Raw genomic sequence first — 23,357 nt, 5'->3', positions numbered from 1 at the left:
ACAGACGCGCCTGGAGGCGGGGCCAAGCCGCTCCGCCCTTGCTAATTGGATGGATCAGAAGTGGGCGTGGAGCATTCTTGATCCGAATTCTCCCTCGGAAAGGCCGCTATTTGCACTCGCGGCTCGGTGCGTATCGTTGAACGAGCCCAAGACAGCCCGACGCGCAGTGTTCACAGGTGGTGCGGGAATGGCCGTAGAAGGAGAGAGGTGAGGGTGGTGGAGGTATTTTGGTGGTGGTTTGATGGTTATGGCGGTTGAGACGTGGTTGGTTCAAAATAAAGATAGAACAGAAAAACGGCTATCTCAAAGCGTCGCAGCCCGAATGAATCACATAAAATCCCTCGAAACAACGGGTTTGGGGCTAACTACACATGTACTTAGAGTTATCTCACCTACGGGCCCTGAATGGTGGTTTGCGAATTTCCACAGCCGTAACACTATATATATATATATATATGTATGTATGTATATATGTACAGTGGGGAGAACAAGTATTTGATACACTTCCGATTTTGCAGGTTTTCCCACTTACAAAGCACGTAGAGGTCTGTAATTTTTATCAGAGGTACACTTAAACTGTGAAAGACGGAATCTAAAACAAAAATTCTGAAAATCACATTGTATGATTTTTTAAATAATTAATTTTCATTTTATTGCATGAAATAAGTATTTGATCACTTACCAACCAGTAAGAATTCCGGCTCTCACAGACCTGTCAGTTTTGTCTTTAAGAAGCCCTCCCATTCTCCACTCATTACCTGCATTAACTGCACCAGTTTGAACTCGTTGTCTGCAGAAAAGACAGCTGTCCGCACTCAATCAGACTCCAACCTCACCAAAATGGGCAAGACCAGAGAGCTGTCTAAGGACATCAGAGACAAAATTGTAGACTTGCACAAGGCTGGGATGGGCTACAGGACAATAGGCAAGCAGCTTGGTGAGAAGGCAACAACTGTTGGCGCAATTATCAGAAAATGGAAGAAGTTCAAGATAACAGTCAATCTCCCTTGGTCTGGGGCTCCATGCAAGATCTCACCTCGTGGAGCCTCAATGATCATGAGAGGTGAGGGATCAGCCCAGAACTACATGGCAGGACCTGGTCAATGACCTGAAGAGAGCTGGGACCACAGTATCAAAGAAAACCATAATTAACGCACTATGCCGTCATGAATTAAAATCCTGCAGCGCACACAAAGTCCCTCTGCTCAAGCCAGCGCATGTCCAGGACCGTCTGAAGTTTGCCAATGACCATCTGGAAGATCCAGAGGAGGAATGGGAGAAGGTCATGTGGTCTGATGAGACCAAAATAGAGCTTTTTGGTTGAAACTCCACTCGCCGTGTTTGGAGGAAGAAGAAGGATGAGTGCAACCCCAAGAACACCATCTCAACCGTGAAGCATGGTGGTGGAAACATCATTCTTTGGGGATGCTTTTCTGCAAAGGGAACAGGACGACTGCACCGTATTGAGGGAAGGATGGATGGGGCCATGTATCGCGAGATCTTGGCCAACAACCTCCTTCCCTCAACAAGAGCATTGAAGATGGGGCGTGGCTGGGTCTTCCAGCATGACAAGGACCCGAAACACACAGCCAGGGCAACTAAGGAGTGGCTCCGTAAGAAGCATCTCAAGGTCCTGGAGAGGCCGAGCCAGTCTCCAGACCTGAACCCAGTGGAAAATCTGTGGAGGGAGCTGAAAGTCTGTGTTACCCAGTGACAGCCCCGAAACCTGAAGGATCTGGAGAAGATCTGTATGGAAGAGTGGGCCAAAATCCCTGCTGTAGTCTGTGCAAACTTGGTTAAGAACTACAGGAAACGTTTGATCTCTGTAATTGCAAACAAAGGTTTCTGTCCCAAATATTAAGTTCTGTTTTTTTCTGATGTATCAAATACTTATTTCATGCAATAAAATGCAAATTAATTATTTAAAAATCATACAATGTGATATTCAGGATTTTTGTTTAAGATTCCGTCTTTCACAGTTGAAGTGTACCTATGATGAAAACTACAGACCTCTACGTGCTTTGAAAGTGGGAAAACCTGCAAAATCGGCAGTGTATCAAATACTTGTTCTCCCCAATATATATATATATATATATATATATATATGTATATATATATGTATATATGTATATATATGTATATATATGTATATGTATATATATGTATATATATACATGTATATATATGTATGTATATATATACATATATATATATATATATATATATATATATATATATATATATATATGTATATATATATATATATATATATATATATGTATATATATATATGTATATATATATATATATATATATATATATATATATGTATATATATATGTATATATGTATATATATATATATATATATATATATGTATATATATATATGTATATGTATATGTATATGTATATATATATATGTATATATATATATATATATATATATATATATATATATGTATATATGTATATATGTATATATGTATATATATATATATATATGTATATATGTATATATATATGTATATATATATATGTATATGTATATATGTATATATATATATATATATGTATATATATATATATATATATATATATATATATATATATATATTGTCGCGCCCGCCGGCGTGCGAACGGCCACGTAACTCGAATCGCGGCACGTCGCCCACCGGACGGACAATTCTGTCGTGACCCTCTCGGACCAACGCCGGGAGCTAGTCACGGGTGGGCCTTTCGGCCCCCCCTGCGTGAGATAGGGTTGTTCGCCAAACTCAACCTACCTAAGTACCCACACGGAGGGTAGACCGGGCGATCGCACCTCGCCGCAGGTCGACTTCGGACACGGCCACTTAAGCGATCCGTTCCGTACTATCGGGATAACCGAGCGGTTTTATCGTCGGCCTCGACGGTTCCGATTAATTATCGGGCGTATTAAGCCCACTACCAACCCTTTACGTGAAGCAAGATGGAGATTCAATTAAAGAAAAGACGAAGCGAAACGGGAAAACAGTTCAACATGATGCACATTTATTTCGCGGCACACGGAAAGCACACATATACAATTAAAACAATTATGCACATAAAGCAATTGCAACAAAAGAAACACAACAATGCAGATCTACAACCGACTGCGCGTACACACGGCAACACTTACACAGTTTTACTTCACCAGACTGGCGCCACACACACACATTTATACAGAAACAAAAGAAAAGGGCCACCCTCAAAGACAAGTGGGCAGACGGGGCCTGTGGATCAATATTTGCGTGGGACCTGAAAGCGCGGTCAGGTCCGTGAGACCGGGTGGATCCTACCCGTGTCTTTGTGATGAGCCGCAAATGTGGCAGCGCGGCGGTGCCTCGACTTTGTGCTCCTTCGCGGGTTTCGTTGGCACTGCTTGGAGTGGGGTGGGAACGGGGCCCCCTTTTCGCACTATCTCAGCGCGGGGGAAAAAGGGGGGGGGGAATTGTTGATGCTCTGGGGAAAGAGTATAGCTGGCTTGCTTGGGTCCCGTGACGAGCGATTCCACCACGACCTCGTCGCCGACCGCCGTCTTCCTTGCCGCAGACCCGAGCTCCTTGGTCTCTTCCCCAATTCTCCTCAGCCGACTGCAGCAAACCACCTGTATGCCCTCGCCTCCCGACTCCACTCCGCGCTCCAACCCGACTCTGCCCAAAACACTCTCTGCTCTTCTGAGGCCGACTCTGCCCAAACCGACTCTGCCGAGACCGACTCGACCCAAACCGACTCGACCCAAAACACTCTGCCACTGCCACACTCTGCTCTCCAACCAAAAAACTGACTCTCCTAAAACCGACTCTGCCGAGACCGACTCGACCCAAACTGACTCTACTCAAACCGACTCGACCCAGATTCGCCCCATGCTCGGCGCTTTATAGGCCGGCAGGAGAACCCATATGCAAATTTCTGGATCAGAACGAGCTCGGGGGTGGAGCCACGCTCGCCCATTGGACGGAGAAAAAGGGACGTGAGTCTCCCCTGATCCTAGAATTTGCATATCTCGATTCTACACTGACGCGCCTGGAGGCGGGGCCAAACCGCCCCGCGCTTGCTGATTGGACGGATCAGAAGTGGGCATGTTGCATTCCTGATCCAAATTCTCCTCGGAAAGGCTGCATTTTGCACTCGCGGCTCGGCGCGCGTCCCGTACGAGCCCAGGACAGCCCGACGCTCAGTGTTCACAGGTGGTGCGGGAATGGCGGTCGAAGGAGGAGAGGTGAAGGTGGTGGAGGGTTTATGGTGGTGGTTTATGGACATGGTGCCGTTTGGAATGGCGGTGATGCGATGTTTGCGGGAGCGAGTAGTGAAGGTAAAGATCGTGGCTGTTGGCGTTGTTGTTGTTGTGGTTGGTGGTTGTTGTGTGATGGCGGTTGAGGCGTGGTTGGTTCAAAATAAAGATAGAACAGAAAAACTAGTATCTCAAAGCGTCGCAGCCTGAATGAATCACATTTATTCCCTCTAAACAACGGGTTTGCAGCTGACTACACATGTACTTACAGAGATATCTCACCTAAGGGACCTGAATGGTGGCTTGCGAATTTCCACAACCGTAAATATATATATATATATATATATATATATATATATATATATATATATATATATATATATATATATAACACACACACACACACACACACACACACACACACACACACACACACACACACACACACACACACACACACACACACACACACACACACATACAACAATCCCTGGTGGTCGTATGGCAACTTAGCTGCCAGGGTAGCTATTATTTATTGAGGCGTGACTGTGTCGCTGATGCAGTGCCCCTCAACCAGTACATACACTGGAACTGGTACTCATTTTGCCGACCTCGGAAGGATGACAGGCTGAGTCAACCCCCTGGTGTATTAATTCAGCAGCCGATGGGGCTTGAACTCAGGACCCTAGGATCCCAAGCCGCCGCCCTAACCACTGAGTCAACACCAGGTTACACAACAATCCCTCATAGCTCCCCTCCCCAAAATATGTAAATATAGCAAATATCACCATTTAAAAAGTTGATTTTTAAACTTACCCTGTGCATCCACAAGCCCCAGATTTGTCCTTCCCATCAGTATTCAGAATCACCCAAACCAGATATGGTGTCTCCCTCAGGGAAGCCTGCCCTGGGACATTTGTCTCCATGTAAATATAACTGGCACAAGCTTTGTGTATTTTCATGTCCTGAAGATGTTGTTTGTCAAAGAGTTAGCAACCACTACGTTGGTGATCGTGACGCACAGCATCGTCTTTCCAATTGCAGACATCCATTAAATATATCACCAAGCCTGCCATGTTTTGGGTAGGCACTCCTGCAAGGTTCAAAGTCCACTCTCTGGAAGCGACCATCGAGGGTTTGGGTAACACGTGCCCATCCACAGTTTGGGCCTTGCACTGGTCCACATCGTCGAGAGTCTGTAGTAGAGGAAGCTGCAACAGCTTAACCCTCTCCGTGAGCTGAGAAAGTTCTCCAACTTCTCCAATTCAAAAATTTCAAAGTCCTGTTGCTCGGCTACGGTGGCGTCCATAGCAACGGTGCTCAAAAGTCTACAACTTGATCCTGGTATGAACCTACTTGTCAAGTTTCATCAAAATCGGTTGACTCCTCTGGCCTCCAGAGCTGTCCATTACATACAAACAAACAGACATACAGACAGACGGAAAACCTGAGAATAAGGGTAGTCTCGCGACCACCCAACAGACAGAAAACCTGAGAATAATGGTAGTCTAGCGACCACCCAACAGACGGAAAACCTGAGAATAATGGTAGTCTAGCGACCACCCAACAAAGAGAGCGACAGTGAGCAGGTTCTTTTAGGTTACAAAATGACATCAAATATAAATTTTTTAAACCATAAAAATGTTGCCAATGAAGCATGCAAACATTTTTTTGTTTTATTTTTTTATTTTGTTTTTTTTTTCAGTTGCTTGAGGACATAATAGTGTGCATGGGAACGGAGCACAATGACCATTTCTGTGTTTGAATAAGAGCTCGATTCAGCGGTAAGCATAATGGATGTCTTCGATAATGTACTTGTAATCTGCAAAGACAGGTGTGCATGATTTGCTGGTCATGTGATGGTAGCCTACATACAAGGTCAGGTGTGCATGATTTACTGGTCATGTAAGACGATACGTATTCTTACCTACGCCATCAAAGGTTGACGGAGATTATGTTTTCAATCCTGTTTGTCTGTCTGTCTGCTTGAGAGCAGGATATCTCAAAAAGTTATGCATGTATTCGGATGAAACTTCGTGGACAGATTGGGTGTGTGACAAAGACTAATTGATTCGATTTTGGTGAGGATGTGCATACTATTATTTTTGTAAGTGATCCTTCACAATTGAGAGATGGGGCCAAATCTATATATAGCACGATATCTCGAAACTTGGTGGATTAGTTGTGTAGGTGACAAGAACAAACCTATTCTATTTTGGTTTCGGTCCGGATGCAGATCCGGCCTATCAATGGGATACAAAACGTAAACAGTTCAACCTTGCGGAGGTATGGCAGTAAAAAAAAAAAGAAGAAGTGGATCTCTGGTTAATATATTCTGACAGTAAAATTTATCAATTGCTTTCAAATTGATAAGATTCTGATTTGAGGTAAACAACGATTTTGAGTTTTGCGATTAAGTTAAGTAAAGGGTGTTACAGAATTGGTATCATTTACAACATCTTTTGAATATCAATATATTGCTTCAGAAATCGTAAAAAAGAGAAAATAACCAACCACCAAACCACTCTCACTGCATCTTACCAGAAATGAAGGCTTCTAAACTAGGATGCAAAACGAGCAACCGAGCAACCCACCTTATTTTATACACACACGTCCCTTGCATGTACACTCATTTTCACACACATATCCACATCTGCAAAACAACCCTGCCCACTTCCACAATCAACCCACCAACAACTCTGACACATGTCCAACTATATACAAAACCATACATTCTCACAAGCAGATCATACCACCCATGCTCATATCCGTGTTGTATCATGTACAGAGTGGCCACAAAGTCCCTGCGCACGCAGTTACAATTTAGTTCGAATTTATCTGAATGCTTCCCTCCATTCTCCGCACAAATTTGATTTTTTTTTTTTCCTCAATGTTCTTCTGGACATCTTCCATGTTGACGGTTGGAGGTATCGGACCCGATAGAAAGGTTAAAAGCAGCTACTGACAGCTGTTTTACAGTACAATCTATTTGGCTTCTGTCAGTGACGCCATCCACAGATAAAGTTCAACAGTTGCATCGGAACTGTTTTGAACAAGACTTCTGGTGGCTGCAAACAAATAATCCGATGTCAGAGCACAGAAGCCACTATTATTATTATTTTTATTATTATTATTATTATCATTATTAAACAACACTGCCTCTAATGAATAAGTGCAGAAGAAACCTCTTTCACCTATTAAGCCATTGTATAATAACCTCTACAATGCCTTCCCAGTTCTTTCTGAATGCCCTGCTTGGATCCAAGAAAAAACACCTATAGAATGTGCCAAATCCCCTCATTTATCCAAACTAAATAACCTGGAGGAGCTTAAGGTGGTAATATGGATCATACAGAAGATGTATTATACACAGAAGACACCCATAAAGTTTTGCTTTCGCTCCAATTATAACAAAAAGTAGGAGGCTAGTTGGAACTTATGTAAACACTCATTTCTCACAGCATTATGAATAACTGCACAAACATTATCAGTCGAGGCAGATTCAACAATTCAGCATTATCAAATAGTTCTTTTTTGTATGCAGCACAAGGCTGTGGGGTAGCTTCATTGGTTGAGAACGCGGATGTGCCGCTGATGTAATGCCCTCTGCTGCTTAGGACAGGAATATGGAATTTGGTCATTGTGATAGCTCACCAACTCTTCGCGAAGAACACCATGGGATCTTTAGCGTCCACCACTGAATGCTGGCAGACAGGAATTCCATTTAACGTCCATCCGAGGGATGTCACACACATGAATTACCCTGCTTGTGAATCACCGGGAAGACAGTTTTTACTTGGGTGGGGATTCAAACCCAGGCTGGACAGCTTGGAAGCGAGTGTGCACACCTCTCGGCCATCATGTCAGCCAATCCACTGGTGAAACGTTGAACCCAGTAACGGTGGCTCTAAGGTTAGTGATAGCTCTAAGTAGAAGTTCTTTTGAATGACAAAATAACTCAACGTTTTCAGCTGCTGACAGAACTCAAATCTTGCTTTGGTTAAGAAAATTGTTAGGCTATAGTTCAGGAAATCAGCATATTCATAATGTAAGTCTTTTAATACCCGGTATTTTCACTACTTTCTTCGCACCTAGTGTAAAATTGGGGAAGTAATCTCAAATTTATACCTTGTGTTTTCAAAAGGTTTCATTGAAGAAATTCTTATCTTATGATGAGACACGTGTCACTGACTCGGCAGGTCTGATATATCGGTGTTCCCCTACATCTGATAAATCTGGGCATCTCTTGCTGGGGTCCTGAAGTCCTTTTTTTTTTTTTTTTTTTTTGTATACCTTGGTCGAGGCTCGTATGAGAGCTAACACACAACTCACAGCAATGAGGCATGAGACAAGAGGGGCGGGAGTGGAAGGGACAAAACAGTGGGGAACAGACACATTAGGTGAACTGTGGAAGGGAGAGGGATGGGGATGGGACGGGGAACATGGCGAAGAGAAGATGGACATTTCAGGGACTTTCAGGAAGGAAAGCAGGAGAAATGAAGGAAGTGGGCTTGGGTGGATTATCGGGGGTAGAAAAGATCGAGGATTTGGATGGGGGAAGATAAGAGGTGGTGGTGAACCGCTGTTTTGAAAGCCTGGAGGGAAGAATGGGAAAGAATAGAGTGAGGAAGTTTATTCCAAAGGCGGGAAAAAAGAGGAATGAAAGAGTGAAGATGAGCAGTGATTCGTGATTTTGGTAGTTTTACCAGACCTTGACCAGACCAGGTTGTTGGCGGACCTTGAGCGCCCTGTGGAAATGTGGTGGGGACAAATCACAGAGAGAGCAGGGGGAGCAAGGCTGGAGAGGAGTCGGTAGAAGACAGAAAGACCACCGACCAACCTGCGGTGATTGAGTGAGAGGCCCAAAGACTCAGCTTCATTGCGGGAGATGCCGATGATCTTAAATGCCCTGGTTTCGACAGCGTGAAGCCGAGAAAGGTGGGAGGCAGGAGCACCAGCCCAGAGGGGAGAGCAGTACTCCATCAGGCTACGGACAAAAGCTTTGTAAGTGGTCAGGAGCTCAAGAGGGCCGAGGAAGGTCCTTTTATTTAAGGTAACTCTTGGAGCAATTAGATCGATACTAGGAGCTATTTTACAATGTTATTATCAAGTGTGACGTTCATCTCAGAGTTTACATCAACAGGGGTGAGTGTGTCGTTTCCACGATTAGGCCAAAAAAAAAATGTTGCATTGGCGTAACGGGTCACTGAAAAATAGGGTAGGTCGGTCGGGATCTTTTTTTTTTTTTTTTTTTTTTTTTTTTCTTTCCTAATAAATCCCAAAATTTTTGGATAATAAATCCAAAAATTTAATAAACCCTAATAAATCCCTCCCAAAATCTCCCCCGGCTCGAGTACCACCCTTTTTGTCGGCGGTTTCTGTCTGAAACACTTCCGGGTTTTTGCGATCGCGATCGCAATCAACAAGATACTTGAAATCGATAGCAAAAAAAACAAAAAAAAAAACGTAGGGTCAGGCGGGTTACGCCAATGCAACATTTTTTTTTTTTTGGCCTTATCGGGGATTTCAACACTGTATCATTATCTTCGTGGACCAAGGTGTGGGATACCATTTGTGGGGTAGGTATAACATTCATATTGTTATGTTTGTGAGGTAGATGGAGGAACTTCATAGTAAAGGTAGGATTGTATAGCGTAGCATGGTCGATGGACGAGGAGGAGACTTCTCGATGTAAATTAAGTAGGGAAAACTGTCAGCTTAAAATTATAAAGTTATGTGTCACCACATTGGGTGGGGGGGGGGGGGGTAGTGCTGTGTTATTTAGGTAGGGTTAAAGGCTAATTTCTCCCAGTATGTGATTGCCCCCATAACCTTTTCCTACGTTTTTGCATTTACAAAGCTGGCAGTAAAAGAACCATGTCAACAACAACAACAGAGCCAAACATTTCTGAGCAGGTGAAAACCCCGCCTTCCCGGCTTCCTTCCAGCAAGTCACTCCCCCAAAGCTGATGGTTGGTCAGTGTGACGTGAGAGGAGAGGGCATGAATGGCGAGACGAGGAGATGGTGTGTAGAACACGGTTGAGACAGAGGGTCTCGTTTTTACTCTCCTCTCGGCACGACAAAATGGCAGCATGTTTCTCGTTGTTCGTGCTGATGTGAATTCATTCATGTGCTGAAGCAATATGCTAGCCATTGACTTGCTGTGTCGTTGAGGGTGTACGTTTCTGAGAAGATAAGAAGAGCGTGCCTCATGGCCTTATCTCGGGGCCTAAGAAATTGTCCCGTCGAATGGTTAAGGAGAAAGGCTGTACCAATTTGTTGTGAGTGGACCTGGTTCTTTGAGAGGAACAGTGTAGCAAGTTGGTTCGTGATAAGAAACTGTATGAGGGTTTGTGGGCCCTTAACGAAGGAGAACCATCCGTGTGAATTACCATGTATGTTTCCCACCCAGCGAGTGGCTTGGTGCCATTTTCGGGTGTGGCTTTTCTTGCGCAGCAACTCTGCGGCGTGATCGCCAAACACCTAAGATCATCTCTGGACACCCAGCTAAGTGCCAGAAAAAAGGGAGGATTTTCTTTTATTTTATCTTTTCCCTTGTCTGTATCTGAATCTGTGTGGAGACGTCTCAAAATTACCTCACGTTTTTATTATCACGCTTTGATTTATTCCCATTATAAATATTTGATGTATGTTCATTAAACCCATATTTATTAAATTTGCTTGTGTGTGTGTGGGTTTGAGTATAAACCTGTGTGCTTCCGTCTGGTACATGCCTTTGCCGCTCTCCATCCCGCACTCTCTGTAATGTCCAAGGATCATGTGTTCGCCTCCAAAGTGGAACTGGTTCGGCTATCCATCCAGGTCAGTGTTAACCGCCCTGTCCACAACAACTGGGTGAAGGGTGGGAATGAACTTAACCAGCGTGGACACGACAGTATTTTGCACACCTCCACGATTGAGTACAAGAAAGGAGTATTTGCGACCTCTTCACTTCCATTGCCATCATTGTGTTCACCATTAAGGCTGTAACTGACACACAACATTAGACTGTGATGTACCGCCGGCCTTTGAAGTCCTCGCGGGAAGAGTGGGATAGAACAAGTTCAGGAAGTCTGTTCCGTAGATGGGAGGAGTAACGAACAAAAGTGTGTGTACATTCAGCCTGGATATTGAGTGTTTAAACAGGAGGGGGTGACTGGAAGAACATGTGCACCCTGGAGTCATCTTGGAGGGTTTGAAGGCTGAGGGAGTGAATGGAGCTAGACTGGAGAAAAGGCAGTGAAGAAGACACAACTGATCGGTGTGACGTGAGAACAACAGATATTGTGCTTCGACCTCATCCCAGTTGCCGCCAATAATGTTGATATCTTTAGAGTCAGTGGAATCCAGAAAATATTGATGTGATAATGGGATGCCAACCCATAAGGAAGAAGAGCACTCCTCTGAGCTATAGACAAATGCCTTGTAGTTTGTGGGTACTTCTGGTCAATAAGACATAACTTGGAATGATTGAGGATGCCCAGTCTGCAGTTACCTTTCGAGGCCAGCTTCACAATATGGTTGGTTCAGGATAGATCATGGCCAATGGTGAGGCAGAGAATTTCAATACTGAACGTGTGTGTGTGTGTGTGTGTGTGTGTGTGTGTGTGTGTGTGTGTGTGTGTGTGTGTGTGTGTGTGTGTGTGCGTGTGTTTTCCTTCATTTGCTGATATTTCCAAAGCAACATGGTGAGACTGCTTTTTAAGGATTGGGGAATATGTTCCATTTATCAGACAAGTATCTTATCCATTTCAGACCAGCAGGGGATGACGCAACTGCATTCTGCCGAGTCTTAGGCTGACATGATGTGGAGTTATCTGCCAAAAGGAAGAGGGGTTTTCGGAGAGCTCATTTTTTGAGATTCGGAGCAGGACTGGGCCCAAGGCACTGCTTTGGAGAACTCCAGCATCCACTGGGCGAGAGAAGGAGAGTGTTCCATTGATAACTAGAATGGCACTCGGGAGAGAGCATTCCTCGATCAGGCTGAACTGTTGACGTTTTGTATCCCACTGAACAGCCAGATATGCACTGCAGTGCCTTCAGAAAGTATTCGCACTCCTTGACTTTTTCACATTTTGTTGTATTACAGTCTGAATTTGAAATGGATTAAATTTTATAAACATTTTTGTCCCTGATCTGCATGAAATACCCCACAATGACAAAGTGAAAACATGTTTTTAGAATTTTTTATAAATTGATTAAATTTATAAACAAGCTCTGTCAAGTAGGATGGGGAGCATCGGTGAACAGCAATCTTTAAGCCTTTCCACAGATTCTCAATAGGATTCAAGTCTGGGCTTTGGCGGGGCCACTCAAGGACTTTCATGTTCTTGTTCTGAACCCATTCCAGTGTTGCTTTGACTGTATGCTTGGGGTCATTGTCCTATTCGAACACACATCTTCGCCGCAGTCTCAAGTCTTTTGCACTCTGAAGCAGGTTCTCCAAAAGGATTTGCCTGTATTTGGCTCCATTCATTGTTCCCTCTATCCTTACAAGTCTCCCATTCCCTGCTGTTGAAAAGCATCTCCTGAGCATGATGGTCTTAGATGGGTTATGAGCTCTGCTCGGTTTCCACCAAACGTAGCACTTTGCATTTAGGCTAAAGAGTTCCATTTTTGTCTCATCAGGCTACAGAATCTTTTGCCTCATGCTCTCAGAATCTTTCACATGCCATTTGGGAAACCCCAGGTGTGCTGTCGTGTGCCTTTTTCTCAGAAGTGGCTTCCATCTGGCCACTCTCACAGAAAGCCAAGATTTGTGTAGTGTTGCAGAGATTGTTGTGATTCTGGCAGGTTCTCCCATCTCAGCCAAGGAACTCTGTACTTCTGGCAGAGTGGTCATTGGGTTCTTGTTCACCTCCCTGACCAAGGTCCTTTTTGCCCAGTCGCTCAGTTTGGTCGGACGGCCAGCTCTCGGAAGAATCTGGGTGGTTCCATATTCTTTCCATTTCCTAATTATGGAGCTCAGTGTGCCCTTGGGAACTTTCAACACTCGAGAATATATTTTATACCCTTCCCCAGAACTATACCTCCTCACAATTCTATCTCGGACTTATACGGATAGTTCCTTGGATTTCATTGTGGAGTTTCTGCTCTGACTTTCACTGTCAACTGTGGGACCTGATATGGAAAGGTGTGTTTCTTTCTAAATCATGTCCAATCAATTTAATTGGCTACAGGTGGATTCCAATCAAGTTGTCAAAACATCTCGAGGATGATCAAAGGAAATTGGATGCACCTGAGCTCAATTTAGAGTGTCATAGCAAAGGGATTGAATACTTATTGATGAAAGACATTTCAGCTTTTCATTTTTAATTAATTTGTAATAATTTCTAAAAACCTGTTTTCACTTTTTCATTATGGGGTATTTTGTGTAGATCCGTGACAAAAAATTTCAATCTAATCCATTTTAAATTCAGTCTGTAACACAATAAAATGTGAAAAAGTCAAGGGGTGTGAATACTTTCTGAAGGCACTGTACACATAAGTTTATAAGGAGAAAATTATTGCAGCTCTCGTGTGCCTTTTCATCCAACTTTGTTTTTTTCTACAGCATTTAAAGTCTCTTTTATTAGTCCGTCCCCCGCACAGCAGGAAACGGGGTTTTGCATTCACTTCTGTGTGTGTGTGTCTGTCCAGGCCATAACTCTTTTTTTTTTTATTCATTTGAGCTTTTGTCATCTTATTTTCAGCAAAGCTTTATTATGAGAATCTGGAGGAGACAAATTTATAATTTCGTCAAAAGGTCAAAGGTCAGCGTGACTGTCATTTTTCATCCAATTGACCTGAAATTTTAATTGTCATTTGAGCTTTTGGTATCAAATTTTCAGCAAAGCTTTTTTGTGGGAATATGGAGAAGATAAATTCAGAATTTCGTCAAAAGGTCAACGGTACTGTTTTGCATATAGAAGGAAAGTCAGAACACAAAGCGGACAGGCTTTGCATTTTCAGATTATTTCGAGTTTCAATGGAATTGTGTAACTTCAACACTGAAGAACAGAAATAGCCTTTTTGCCACTTTCAAAACCCTTCCATTTTGCAGTACTTGGACAAATTATTAAGGCATTTTACGTCATCGCGACAAATCAAATTTGCTGCTCATCAACCCCGTCCATGTTCTTGGTGTATTGTATTTTTTCTCTCATTATATTTTTGATTATTGTTATTATTATATTATCTCAAGACTGTACAGAGTAAGATGTTCTATGAACTCTAGTTTTGAAATAGATTTGCCAACGGTTCCAGGCTCCATATTTTTAGTTTTTCAAAACGCACCACTTTTTTATTGGCATGCAAAATGGATAAAGTTGCTGCAGGGTTCGTTGGGGAATAAACTGAGAGAAACAAACATTTAGGAGATAACATTAAAGATTGTAGAGAGAAGGGGAGTGTCTTGGGAATATGGATGTTGAGGGGTTGAGGTCAAACGGTTGTGGCAAGAAAAATTTCCTTTATTGTTTGTGTATGTATTAAATAGATACAATTAACCTGTGGATTATTGACACCAATCAGATAAAAGAAAGGACTACGTAGATGTATTTATGTGTTCTTTCTGCATCATGATTATGAATTTTTCGCAATGGGAATATTATTGACGTGTTACCTTGGAAATTTGGCACTATACCTTTTCAACTACATTGTCCATATTCTTATACCACTGAAATTATTTCCAGATCTTTTCTGCATCTGTCCACCACCCCCCCCCCCACACACACTTTTGTTCTAAATAATATTTTGTGCTGTTCCCTCCGTGTGTGTAACACCAGAGTGTAACTGTTGCAAAACTTACCATCTGCCCAGTAGACATTTACAGCCCCTTTGTCGGTGTTATGCACAGCTGGAACGGCACAACCGCAGCCATTAAAATGACAATCATTTTGATTTGTGGAATGAGTCACATGCCTGCTATGGATGATGGAACCTCTGACATAACAAAACCCCATCTGAATACAATGGGCAATGGACATTAAGGAGGAAAACATTGCCAGTGACCATTTCTGTGGTGAAAATGTGTTGACAAAGATGATTTGGTCATTATGGTGATGGGGAAGGAGTGACGTGAACCGTTGTGCGTGCATGGGCTGCTTGATCGTGCTGTTCTGCAGGAAAATGGAATTAAACATTCTCATGAGGGGTTTTTATTCGTCCTTTGTGAGGCAGCGGTTTGAATTTCCATTATTATTGTGTAGGTATTTACTTGTACATTCGCAATAATCACTAAAACTGTTCAATAATTCAGTCGGAAGCTTTTTGTGTTTTTCTACCACATGTTTTGTACCAAGATGACCTGCTTCACTTTAGTAATACACTTTGTACGCAAATTGTCGTTAATTATCACATCATCTAATTTGAACCAATGCACTGGCAAGAAGAGAAATTGCAAATGAATTGTCCACAGCAATGTATGTGTGTATGCACGAGTATGTATGTGTGTCAATGGGTGGGGGGCACACACACACTTTTATTACTCAAATATAATATAAACTGTATTGCTTTGTACAATCCACACAGGTCTGAACGCAAGGTGTTCCCCAAATGGATCATCAAATTCTGTCTAAATCAAGTTATTTTGGGAAAGTTAATATTATCTCAAATCAAGACCGTGCTGGTGGGCAGTATTTAATGAAAGGAACTCGTGTTAGCTTGTGCACATACATGCTGGATTTCATTCGTTGGAGTGAGCAAGTACTGCATGGTGCGCATGCACTGAAAATGTCACATTTGTGCGAGTTCTGATATGGATAGACATTGCCACTGCAGTTCTGTGTTGCTTCAAGTTTTCTTCGAAAGGGGTCTCTTTGCTCACCCATAGTAAAATTTTCAGGTAAGAAAAGTTTATTTAGTCATTGTTGCATCGGAGATGAATGTGTAATAAGAGTGTCAAGGGTCCTCAAAAGGTGGACCGCGGTCCACATCCAGACCTCAGGCAACATCAGTCCGAACCATGAGTTAATCCAAATCCCCTTGAAAAAGCCTCTGGTGTTTATCCATTCAGACCAATTTGATTAGTGATAAACACTGGAAGGGATTAATGGAGGAGGTGATTAACGTTTAGATCTATATACGAGGTGTGTTCAAAAAGTATCCAACCTTAATTTTTATTGCATAAACAAATGAAGCTAGGGAGGCGTGGTTTGGTGCACGTATGTAGGCGATCCTAATCTGTATGCGTGACTATTTTCCAGCCTGCAGAAGCTGTCAGTCGCCGACAGACCGCCGATGAGTGAGGAAGTGTTAATGAGCGCCGTCGTATTTTCGTTTTTGACAATGACGGATCACTGTGGTCTCATCGCCAGTGATCACTGTGTTGAAGTTGGGATCGCTGTTCACAGTCTCCAGCATGTCCTGTGCGATCTCCAAACGGAGTTGCTTCTGCTCGATCGTTAGCAGCTTTGGCACGAACTTCGCTGAGATTCTCCTTCAGCCCAAATCCTCAGTCACAATGGAATGAACGGATCCAATGCTGACGCCCGCCTCGTCTGCAATTTCTCTGATCGTGATTCGACGATCCTGCATCAGCAGGGTCCTCACTTGGTCAATGACTATCTCATTTCAGGATGTTGAGGGCCTACCAGAACGTGCTTCACTTTCCACTGATGTGCGACCATCTTTGAAGCGGTTGTACCACTCTTTTATCTGTGTGGTGCCCATTGCTTCGTTCCCGAAGGCCTGTTGAATGTTGCGGATTGTTTCTACTTGGGAATCGCCAAGCTTTACCCAAAATTTGATGCAGTAGCGTTGTTAAAATTTTTCCGTCATTTTGTCAAAAACGAAAATCCGACGGCGCTCACTTGCACTTCCTCACTCATCGGCGGTCTGTCGGCGACTGACAGCTTCTGCAGGTGGGAAAATATTCACGCATACGGATTAGGATCGCCTACATACGTGCACCAAACCACGCCTCCCTAGCTTCATTTGTTTACGCACGAAAAATTAAGGTTGGATACTTTTTGAACACACCTCGTATATATATTTTGCAAGGAAATGCGACAGGAGGAGGCCATTCAGCCCATCACACCTGTGCTATATAAACACCAGTTGTGTGTTCCTTTAGCAAGTAGCTTGCTATCGCTTGCCAAGTGGCTTGCTTGATTCAAAACGCTCAAATAAACACTCCGATGCAACGGAGTACTTGGCACCACTTACCAATGCTATCGTGGTATTCGGGCAAATTCTGTCTCGGCCGTCGTTTTCAGTTATACTCGATCCTCTTGTGACAACTTCTCCAAACAAATTTGTTTTGTTAATAGCGGCTACAGACCACGAGGAAGAGGGAAAGAAAGATAAATAAATGGGGAGTCAGAAAGAGGAGCTCCCTGCCAAGCTTATCTTATAATCTATGGACCTATCCCTTTGCATTTTGGGGGAAAAGGTGGGGGTGGGGTGGGAGTTTGCATTTTTGTCGATCTTGAAGAGTTGGGATGAAAAGTATAAGTAACAATAAAAGTATGAATGAATCCACATTTATGTCTGGATTTTGGGTCCAATAATAAACTTTGGCACCAAGAAAAAGCTCAAAATTAAAAATGCACCCTTTTATTAATTAAATTATTTCAAAGGAACATGGCAGAGGTGGTCCAATTAAATATTTGGAATGCACCACAGCAAAGAGAGTCCACAATCAACAATTTGCAGGGGCTACACTTGCCTGGTCATCACTATTGGCTTCACGAATTACACTTTTGATGTCTCCCCCCCCCCACTCCTAAGTAGCGATTGACACCCATGTTAATGTATGGATGGATGATTTTTTAATAGACAGTTCAGTATTGTCTGTCTCTTTCTCTCTTCCTTTCTTTTTCTTTCTTTCTCTTTCTTTCTTTCTCTAAGGGAACTCCATCCTCGTCCTTTCTCTCCCTCCCCTCCCAGGTCAACTTATGGATGTTCTTGTGTTGGGTCAACTTATGTTGGGATTTCCAGGTCATCTTATGTGTTGGGAGAGGGTGCCTCCTACATAACAAGAGCATTGCTTGTTGAACAGAACTCCAAAAGCATCTCCCCAATGTTATTTGTAACTTGAGTAACATGTGGTCCAATTGCCCTTTCCCATGCATGTTGGTCACATCCTATCTTTGCATTCAAGTCCCTCATCATAATACAAATGGCATGCTTAGATGGTTCATTCAAAATTCCTTGCAGTTGTTGGTAGAATCCATTCTTCACACTGTCCACTAACCTCAGTCGGAGCATTGCATTTGATGACTTATCTTTGTTTGGTTTGTTTTATATATTGCTGTTTTCATCCTTTCCTTGATATGTTTCCATTCCACCAGTGTCTTTTTTTGCTTTTGTGGACAAGAATATTGTTCTACCTTGATAGTGGAGGTCATCTTTTCTTAAAGTGAATTGCAGTTATCTTATTAACAGAAAACATACAGGATCCTTTCCATCTTTATTCGGTTCCTCAAAGTACAGTCATGGCCAAAAATATTGGCACTCTTGCACTTTTTTTCAAATAATGCTCCATTTCTTCCAGAAAATTGTTGAAATTAAAAAAATATATTTTGGTATCGACATATGTATTTCGTTGGTTTGCAGTGGAACAAAACAAAAAAAACTGAAAATAACTACAAAATCTTTGCTTATTCCACACAGAAATCCTAAAATGGCCCGGACAATATTCTTGGCACCTTTTAGAATTTGTTAGAAATAATTAGATTTCAAGCAGGTGATTCTCCTTTACTTTGGGATGGAACTCACCTGTGGTGAGTTGCAGGTGCCTGCAAGATCAAAATCACTCATTCAACCAATTTGAATAGAGAAAAGGAGTCATTCTGCTGTTTTGCGTCATGATGTGTACCGCAATGAGCATGGAGAAAAGAAAGAAAACCAGAGAATCGTCTAAGGATGTCAGACACAAGATTGTAGCCAAGCATGGACAATCTCAAGGCATAAGTCCATCTCCAGAGACCTTGATGTTCCTGTGTCCACCGTGTTATCAGGAAGTTTAAAGCCCATGGCACTGCAGCCAACCTCCCTGGACGTGGCCGCAAGAGAAAATTTGATCGAAGTTTGTACTGAAGGATTGTTTGAATGGTGGAGAAAGCGCCTCGATCAACTGCCAAACAGATTCAAGCTGACCTTCAGACACAAGGTACAACAGTTAAACTCTCACAATCCGTCACCAACTCGATGAAAGGGGTTTCTATGGTAGGAGACCCAGGAGGAACCCACTGCTGAGAGAGAGACAAAAGAAAGCCCGATTGGAGTTTGCCAAAACACAACTGAACAAGCCAAAATCCTTCTGGGAGAATGTCTTGTGGACAGATGAGACTAAATTAGAGCTTTTTGGTAAAGCACATCATCTCTGTTTACAGAATACAAAATGAAGCCTTCAAAGAATAGAACACCTTCCCTACAGTCAAACATGGAGGAGGTTCAGTGATGTTTTGGGGTTGCTGTGCTGCCTCTGGCACTGGGTGCCTTGAATGTGTGCATGGCATCATGAAATCAGGAGATTACCAAGGCATTTTGGAGCGCATTGTTCACCCCCGTGTCAGAAAGCTGGGTCTCCGTCGAAGATCATGGATCTTGCAGCAGGACAATGACCCCAAACACACTTCAAAAATCACCCAGGAATGGTTCAAGACAAGACGCTGGACCGTTCTGAAGTGGCCAGCAATGAGTCCAGATCTCAATCCCATTGAACACTTGTGGGGAGGTCTGAAAACAGCAATTGGGAGAAGATACCCTTCAAATCTGGGAGAAGAGGAGCAGTTTGAACAAGAACTGCCAATAGAGAGGTGGAGGAAGCTCATTCATGGCTATAGGAAGCTCTTCACTGCAGTTATTTTGTCCAAAGGCTGTGCTACCAAATATTAAGTCGAGGATGTCAATAATGTTATCAATACCATTTGTTTTTATTTTCTGATTTAAAAGGATATATTAAATTCTGAATCAAAAACAAAGGTTCTGTAATATTAACAGTGAAACAAAGAATTGTGGAGACCAAATACTTTTGTCAATTTCAACTTATTTTTCGAGAACACTGTGAGTTATTTGAAAAAGTGCAAGGGTGCCAATATTTTTGGCCACGACTGTATATCAGTCATATTGGTCCATTTCATTAACTGATTGTCGGGCTTTTAAACGGCTCCTACAATGTTGTAACTGGAGCTGTCCTTGAACTTACTGTCTCATCTTTCAGTTTCCTGGAGTCATATCATGTCTTTATCTTGGACTTACTGGTTGCTCTCAGTTTCACATCCCTTCTTTATCTGGGCCTGGCACTGGCAATACACTTAGATGTTGGATTGTACAGGGAGAGTTAGATCTTATTACACCACATCACATTGGAGTGGCATCATATTACAGCTTTCCAATGTGTACAAATATGTTCTGAATATGGACATCCTGTGTTTAAATCCTGGGCATCTCCAGTGTTGATTTCTCTCCCGTTGTCCAAGTCCAAACACATGATTATGTACACAAGTTCCTCCAATAATCTTTCATGTCTCAGCTCTTCATGACTGATGAAGTAGCAGTACAAGTATATGAAAGTAAGCAGTGATATAATGACAGGTGAATTCACACTAAGCCTGGTGGTGGCTTTGTGGTTAGGGTGGCTGGCTTGCAATCTTAGGGTCCTGAGTTTGAGCCCTGTTGGCCACTGAATTAACACTAGGTGAGGTTGACTCAGCCTGTCATCCTTCCGAGGTCAGCAAAATGAGTACCTGTATACTGGTATAGGGGCACAGCATCAGCGGCATAGTCACGCCCCAACAAAATGATAGCTACCAGGCAGCCAAGCTGCCATATGCAAGAAGAAGAATTTACACTCACCTATAAGCTGTCTAGCCTCGGTTCAAATCCCGACCCTGCTATAAACTGTCATCCTGGTGTTTCACAGGCAGGATCATTCATCAATGTGTTTGCCGTCCTTCAGATGGACGTTAAGCAGGTGTCCCATCTGGCAGCATTAGTTGAATGATAAAGATCCCATGGTGTTCATCAAGAAGAGTAGTTGAACTATCGTCGACACCCTGAACAAATTCCAAATTCCTGACCCAACTACTTTGTCAAACGTCAAGCTGGGCCAGCGAGCTCGTGAAAGACTTGGGTCAAGCTTGCATTGGCCAACCTCAAAAGTGGGACTAATAGTGGCCATTAAAGAAGAAGGAGAAAAAGGGCAGGTGAATTGCAGCCAGTTGTTTTTGCATGGACATCCTTGATCAAAATGTCTCTTTTGCATTGCTTGTAATTCCCTTGAGCACATGTCAGAAAGTAGATTTGAGTCCTCCCAGGGCCCACAAGGTATCCACCTTCCTTTTTCTCGGATCATATTTTGATGTCCAAGTTGATGTTTTTGTGGTTATCCTATCTTTGTTTTCAAAAGGTTCTTTTGAAGGATCATCACTGAACCCTGAATGGCCTCAAACTACAGTTTGTTTGTTGCAATGTTTTCTGGTATAAGTTTCAAATTTTAGTCAGGTTCTACTTTATCACTGGCACAACATCAGTATTCCTTGGCTTCCAGGTTCTCTTGACTTCGATTTTCACATCCTGGTAGTCAGTCCTTTAAAAAAAAAAATTTCTCTTGAGATATTTGGTCCAAAACCACTGACCAGGTTATGAAATCTCCATTAGAAATGCTGTCATTTCCTTTCCTTTTCTTTAAAAATAAAATCTGTATGATGTCCAACCCCAATGACTTGTTTTCTATATTCACCCTAGATCAGACGATCAGATGGTCAGGTGATTGATGGTCAGATCAGATGGTCAGGTGATTTGTGAGCACTCTTCATCTTTAATGATTGCCCTTGGTTTGTACTTCCATGATTTTAATGGGGCTGGTATGTTGAAGTTTTTTTTTCAGATATGCCAGTGGATAACTGCATACATTATTATGCCTTTTTGTTTGACTGTGGTTCTGACATTCGGTATTTAGCATCCCGATGGAATGGGACTGGTACTTTCTATTTTGACCTTGACTGACTCAATCTTGCCATTTTCTTAATGCCGTTAATTTATTATTATTTGTTCTCCATCCAATTTAAGCTGGCTTCCACTCCAATTGGCCTTTATTATAGACTAGCAAATCTCTCCAGGTGTTTTTTCTTTTTGTCTTGTCTTCTGTCATTCCCTCAATTATTGGCGTACTGTACATTTAATCTTTCATTTTGTAACTTTTCTTTGTCTTTACAATTTATTGATGCAGCTGTATTCACTACTCTTGATTTTCGGTGGAGCATTTTCTATTTGCACCTTTTCATGAAGGCCTGTTACAAGGTGAGTAAGGGATATCTTTGCCAACTTGTTTTCTTTGTGCCTGTGCACAAATTGGATTTGGTAGTTTGTTGAGCCTTTTTCCGTTTTTCGGCCAATCCTACAGTCATTGTCCTATGCACCTCCATGGGGCTGCGGTCCGCATCTGCTCCACCTCAGTAGGCATATTCCGAGCCTGTGTTGGTTTTTAGCTCACCTTGAATGTATTTCCGGGGAGCTTAAGGGATGGCTCGTCCGCCCATCCGTCCACATATACTTGCAGCTTCTTCTCCGAAACTACACACAATTTCGATGAAACTTGACAACAACCTTTATCACCCGTGATTGATGTGCCAACGTTTGTTCACGGCATTAAAAAGAAACTTCCATAGGTGTTTACTTTCTTCTCCATTACATATTTTGTGGGTCATCCCTGCCTTCCAGTGGGTCCATGGTTATCTTATCCAGCCGCTACCAGGTGAGTGCCCAGGGGTATTGCCCCTATGTTTGCAGAGCATTTTACTGACAAGGAGCAGCTTAATTGGTTTGTTATCCAGCTTGTTGATTTCTCATTGAGGCTTGTTTACTGCATCAAAACATGAGTCTAAAATGGTTGAAGTTATCCGCTGTGAAAGATGCCAAGGTGCTAATATTTCAGTCTTTACCTTTCATTGGAGCAAAAGGACGGAAGGTAAAGCCCAAAACGTCAATCTGGTTGGGACGGTGGTGGCATGCGGAAAGCATTCGAGCCCGTGTGGAGTGGGTGGGGGGAGGGGGGAAGGTATCAGGTATCAGGAAGTCCGGTTGTGTGAGTAAATCAACAATATGGGGAAAGCATGACCCTTCTGGAAAAATATATTGTGAAAATAAATCATCAAATATTTTTCTTAGTAACAGT

The 23,357-nt window shown here is 42.6% G+C and overlaps 1 protein-coding gene and 1 long non-coding RNA gene across 2 annotated transcripts in view; one reads left to right on the top strand and one right to left on the bottom strand.

Moving 5' to 3' along the window:
* Positions 1–23,357, top strand: part of ELOVL7 (ELOVL fatty acid elongase 7) — a 79,237-nt gene that overhangs the window by 7,887 nt on the left and 47,993 nt on the right. The window lies entirely within an intron of this gene.
* LOC147031999 (uncharacterized) lies at positions 5,898–23,233 on the bottom strand. The gene is made up of 4 exons (XR_015055007.1): positions 23,125–23,233; positions 17,402–17,508; positions 15,045–15,092; positions 5,898–6,076 (listed from the first exon to the last, which is right to left on the bottom strand). It is a non-coding gene; the product is annotated as an uncharacterized LOC147031999 (long non-coding RNA).

The sequence above is a fragment of the Eptatretus burgeri genome, chromosome 2 (assembly GCF_056783735.1).
Source record: "Eptatretus burgeri isolate ZD-2024b chromosome 2, Ebu_testis_v1, whole genome shotgun sequence".
Taxonomy (NCBI): Eukaryota; Metazoa; Chordata; class Myxini; order Myxiniformes; family Myxinidae; genus Eptatretus; species Eptatretus burgeri.
The sequence above is the reverse complement of the archived record's forward strand: the minus strand, read 5'-3'. Positions and strand labels throughout refer to the sequence as shown.